Raw genomic sequence first — 6384 nt, 5'->3', positions numbered from 1 at the left:
ACACGCGCGTGCATTCATGTACTCAGAGCGTATTGTATCTCGCAAAAAGTGTTTTATTGAGAAAGTCACATAAATTAATATTAAGCTAATATTAAGTGGCTAATATTGGTTTTGGTGTTATCACATGTCATAGACAGCCTGTTCGAGTTCACCATGGCGGATAATACAAAACGGTAATGACGGTATCGTACATTTTGCTGTACGTATGAACCACGCTGATGAAAACGCTGGGCACAGGATGCGAATAATTCTACGTAGTACGTACGGGATACGGATTAGCGCTTGAGATTCGCCGTTCATCTTTCTATGTACAAATTATTTAATATAAATAAACGAATCTCTACACTTGTAATGTACAAAAGGAATCGCGAAGGGTGCCCTCTCGACGGGGCACGGCGTCGCCTCGGCGAGAGGTCTTGTCATGAGAAATGCTGTGTACATATCTACATACAGAACCGTACGGACGACACATGTTCGACGTTCTGCGTAATAAATAGCGTAATGTAAATAGCTTAAGAGTGCACGCCGCTGCAACCAGATTCATCTACCTGCGTGCGCCAGACGATGCTGCCGCAACTACGCCGACAAACGCAGATAGGAAACGAAGGGAGAAAAGAGAGGGGAGAAAGTACGTGGATGCAGTGCGTAAATAAGCGTAAAGACTAAAGCCTCCTTTCGGGTTCGGCGAACTCTAATACTTCTCGAGCCGGTTAACACCTGACGACTTGAGCGCGATAATGCTCTTAATACTAAAACGGATACTTCCGTTTAATGAATATCAAATAGCGGTTTTACGCGCCAGTTCGCCAATACGCGAGACGCAACGACTTTATGCGTTTATTTTGATTACGGCCATGGTGCCGACGCGATATTACATATTCGGTTTTGCGACGACGCGCGACGTCGAGTTTCCAAACCCGTGTCGTTTTCGAAATCAACGATTGCGTCGGTGCACTTTTATTCTGCCAAATTAGGCCTCGTTACGCACAAGCGAAAGAATGTGTTGTCGGAAGAAAGACGTGTTTGACGTGGCAATTGGATTCGCACGTAGGAGAGTCGAGGACGTAAGGAGACGAGCCGCCGACTGCTCGGAACACAAACGTTCGCGTCGCTCGGTCTCATTCACACCACATTGTCCGAAAATAAAAGGTATCTCTGAAACACTTAAAGACCGTGACGAGTTTGAAAAGTATGCCGACCCACGTACCAAAACATACGCAAACCGTCCTTTCATCCGGCCACATTACTTATTGTCTCGATCGCTCCAAGTCCCTCGACGAGCTCAAGCCACGTACGTAAACGCGGGCATAATTTACGCTGTCCCCCTCTGCATCGCGCGTATTCTTTCTCCCGTGTGATCGCAACGAACATCAAAGGAATCAGTTCTCTCGCGATTTCGACGCGCAGAGCTCTGCGCAATTTCGCGAGATTCATTGCGATTCAACACTCCTCCGTGGACGTGCTGGAGATCTGTGTGCTAGCGCCGCTGGAAAAACTGCTCCTGCAGGTCTCCACGGCGAGAGCGGTGTCAGGGACTTGGACGAACTGCACCTTCTCCTTGGGCCACCTGCTCCTGCCGTAGACGCAGTTGAAGATGTTGTAACGGTGATCCATCTCCAGGTGGCTCAGAGTACTGCTGTGCCGGCGCTTTAGCACCTTCTTCGCCATCAGGCTGCGATTGTTCTTGTAGGAGAGCTCGCGATGAAAGCAGAAGAACTTGCGCAGCTCCCGTTTCACCCGGCGAGACCGATAGCCGAAGAGCAGCGGACTCGCGTAAGCGGCCAAGATCAGAAAGCTGAGCGCGACCACGTCGTATTCGTGCGGGAACATGTAATCCGAGTACTGTGGCAAGTTTTTAATCACGCTCAACAGCACGTACGGTGACCAGCAGATTAGGCCCATTACGATTACCAGCGCGCTGATTCTGGCCGCTCGGGTCTCTTCGCGATACCTGAACAGAGAGCCGTTGCTAATCCGGTGCTTGAGAGTGTTGATGTAGCTGCTGGTGCTGCGTACACTGGCCACCCGGTGCAACGTGCCCGGCTTGCCCGGAGCCGGCGTGATCGTCACGATGGGTGTCAGAAGGCAAGACGAGGGCTCCAAACTATTGTTCCCGATGTTTTCCGCGTTTCTGCCAATCGCGTACGATTCCACATTGACGTCAAAGATACCCGGTCTCGACAAACGGCGACTGGGTCGTCTGGATCTCTTGTTCTCCAAATTACCGCTGGGATTCGGGACCTCGTTTTGCATTATTTGCTCCCGTTCCGTCATCTTGACAGAGATCTCCTCATCGTCGACGCGACGAGTCGTCCTCTTGAAAGAGTCCCGTTCGAGATCTTCCACGTCATCACGCGGTTCCTCTGTCCTCTCGCACTTAGCGACCGAAGACAGGAGGTAATCGGAGGGCCTTCGATCCGTGATCTTGCGAGTTGTTTTAGGAACTTTTAAAGAATCGAAGTAATTGTAGCGTCGCTCGTCGTCTTCGGACTCGGAATCACTCGAGTCCGCCCCGGCGATCCATCGAGAGGATTCCCGGACCTCATCCGTTAGATCGCACGAAGATTTCCGTCTCCGATCCGCTTCCGAATCGCAAAACTTGTTCACGACGAGGTTCTCGTAGGACGAAACACCGCGTCCTCTCTTGAGGTAGTTTGTCTGCAGATCCGCCGCCTCCGTTAAATTATTATCGTCTTGATCGCGCGGCGGCGACACTTCCACCGGTTGCAGTCCTACTGTGAAAACGACCCCCGACGATGTCTTCTCGTCGCTCGGTCCCGTCTGTGCGGCGTCCGAGGATGCTGAAAAAGATCTCCGACGTGATATCTGATTGGCCGAGTGCGCGGTCTCGCTGGTCTCGTCGATGGACGAGAGACTCGAGATCTTGGGTATTCTGCGAAATTCTTCGGGGAACGTGTCAGCGGATTGATGCTGTGTTTTCGCGTAGCCATATGGATCTTCGCTGAAGCTGCCCGACGAAAGAATCGGTCGCGAGCCAGTCCTGCGGGTTCTCTCGGAGTTTCGATGCGCGGCTGAATAGATGCTGAGATAGATCCAGCAAACACCGGCGAACGGAAGCAGATACGCGAATACACTGTGCACGACCGTGTAAATGAGTCCGTAAGTAACAGAGTCACTGGTCATGGTGCGTAAAATCACGGTGGAGTTCTCGAGGAGGTCGATGCTGCTATCGATCTTGATTGAATCGAGCAACGTCGACGTCGCGCTGACGATCATCTCCTCCTCCTCCTCCTCCTCCTCGCTTGTCCCGTTGCCGAAGAACGCGAACGCAGATTCGATCGACGTCTCTGCCGTCGCGGTAACGTTTGGCGCGAACACGCGTTCGCGGTAGGACGAATTGCCCGATAACACCAGTGTCGTGCTGCAGGAAAGCCACAGACTGCGCGGACTCGGATTCAACGCGGCGATCACGCCGAAGACCGCCGAGACCAGCCAGATGGAGACGATCAGCACAGCCGACTTGAGCTTGTCGACTCGGGCCCGGTAACGTAGTGGGTCCACCACGGCGAAATACTGATCGACGGCGATCAGCAGGACCGACAGCACCGACGACGTGGTGACGAGGGCGGTCGCACCTTCCGATATCGCGCAGATATTGCTGGCGGCCGATGCGGCTGATGAGGACGTCGGCGTCGACGTCGACGTCGGATCGAACGGCGACGCGATGTTGTCCGGCGTCGACGTGGAAGTCGTTAGAGTGTCCGCTGCCGCCGGGCCGTCCATCATCAGCAATGGGTTCAGCACCGCGCACGTCAGCAGATTCGAGACCGTTAGATTCATCACGAATCTGGAATTGAACAAAACGGACCGTTTTCAACATCGAACATTGATAATGTCCGACACCTGTGCGATTGTCTTAGATTAGCGAATGATTGATTGAATAACAATAGCTCATTGAAATGTGAGAGGTAGGTATAATCTTTTACGAGTAACAAATCAGTAAGATGAAAACACATTTACAGAAAATGAGATGCAGGATGGAATGTAGGATGAGGAGAGAAGAAGGGAAAGTATATTTTATTATTCCATTTTATACGCGCCAATTTTGAATCAATATATATGACTTATTGATAACCAAAACAAATAACAACGTATTCGTTAGTAAAAAGCGACATTAAAAAGATACAAGACCACAGAAGACATTGAAAAAACAGGAAGCAGAATTTCATCGCTATATTCTTTTGCTGCGCTTTCAATTACAAGTCACGTGTTATCTTGTAACAAACACGAACGTTATCATGTGATTTGTATCGAATCGTTTATTTTTACTCTTCGTGGATGGATTATATTCGCCGTTTCTGCAAATACGACAAATTCGTCTCGGGAACGGAGGCATTTAAAGGATTCATGGTGTTTCGTTTCACTTGTTTGCGCTGTCAATAGATCGACGAGCGAATTCCGTCAACACTGAAGCTCGCTTTGATCTAAGTATAGCTCAGAAATATCGTTCGCGTTTTGCAAAACACGTTGGAAGGCGCGATAATAAATGAATTTTCCTTTTTTCAGCGGTAGAACGAAACGTTACACATCTTCGAGTTGCACTGTTAACAGCGACGAAATGTTCTCAAAATACGACAGGTTTATTATTACATTTCGTTGCAGCGGTTGCCAGAGTTTGGTACTCGGCGAGTAATTGATTTCCTGGCTCAGCAGGTGGAGGTCTACGTAATAACAATGATAGATCCAGTGGCGCGGATCTATTAATACGGCTTACTAATATCAACTGCAAACGTTTGCTTTCGCGGAAATTGGTTGAGTCTCGGGTCAATCGGGTTTCAATAAACGTGAGCTGACATTACATTCGTTTCTCGACGTAGGGACATTATTTGCGATCGCACAATGTTCGAGCTACATTGATTTGCACGAAATTTTATTTGTACAATAAACAAAGGTACTTCGCACTACGACGACAGTCATCTTACGTCTTCATGTACGCGGTTATTTTTACGTTGTCTACCTTCCGCCTTTCAGCATTATGTCGCGTCGACGACGACACACACACACATACGACAACGAAATCACAAACTGGAATATTTAGACTGGCAGAGTCCCACGAGGAGCACGAGATTCGTGTAGTCTATAGAAACGACGCTTCGAAACGATATTTTATTTACGAGCATGATGGAAAATACATCTGTATGCTCTCCACATGCAGAAGGACACGAACGCGGGCGAAAATAATTTTCCTGCTATTGATAATTCAACTAAATCTCGACGTTCTTGACGAAACACATTTTAATGCAATGCAGATTCCTAGAGATTCTAGGAAGAGAGACCCATTCTATTTTCCTGGAAGTACCTATGATATTTAATAAATTCGAGGTATTCGTCAAAGCGTTTTTAATTCTAACACGTTTTCGGAGTAAATAATAATAAATTCTATTTATTTCAGATCGTAGCATTACTGCGCTTTGTTTTATTACGTTTTATCGCGAAAAAGCCATAAAGTTCGGTTGATTATCGGGGAAAAAAATGCAAATGCTGCATGTCACTGCGCACATAAGGTTATTAACCTTGGCATAGAACGCAACAATGCGTGAAATAAACGCATAATGTAAGTATTATTTATCGCTGGCGTCTCGAGCGGATATTACGCGAAAATACGGCAATGCCTAAATATATTATTTCCACCCCTCGTTGTCTCCCGCGCACGCTGATTTTATTTCCGGTTTGGCGCGAGACGCTGCGTACATCCGAGACTCGCACTCGTGAAGCGTTCGTAAGTAAGTATCTCTCTTGTATCCTTTGCGGTCTTCGCTGTCCGCGAGATGATTACGCATTACGTTCGTCGTTGCATACGTCAACAACGTCGCGTTAACGAATTTTAAAAACTGTTGCCCACGAGGATTGACGTAGTTCGCGTAACTGACGGGGTCGCTTATCGACGACAATGTGATAGCAATTTTGCAACCGCATTAACGTCAATGATATTATTTATGCATTATTCCTTTTCCTACGAATAAACAAGCGCGCAATATCTCGGAGATACCATCTTTTTTTTTACATTGAATAACAAAAGTGTTTGGAACACAGGGAGATGTAACAAAATGTTAGATAAAAGTCTCGAGGGATTAATAGCGCGATAGTGAAGGTGGATGACGATGTTTCTCCTCGCAACCGAAGAAAAGGAACGACTCGAACATTTTCAACTTGATTATATGCACGGCACGAAACAGTCGATCCACTAACCTGTTAGAGATGGTGCGTAGTCCTGGCCTAACGAGAAACGCGAGCAAAAGAGTCGCGTTGAGGAGAAAGCAGCCGAAGAGCACGAAGCTCCAGGCCGCGATCCCCGGATTGTTCCACCATCTTTCCAGATTTCCCAGGTCCGCAACCGGTCCTCCTCCAATTCCCGTCGCAGCT

This window comes from Temnothorax longispinosus, chromosome 9, assembly GCF_030848805.1.
Source record: "Temnothorax longispinosus isolate EJ_2023e chromosome 9, Tlon_JGU_v1, whole genome shotgun sequence".
Lineage (NCBI taxonomy): Eukaryota > Metazoa > Arthropoda > Insecta > Hymenoptera > Formicidae > Temnothorax > Temnothorax longispinosus.
The sequence above is the reverse complement of the archived record's forward strand: the minus strand, read 5'-3'. Positions refer to the sequence as shown.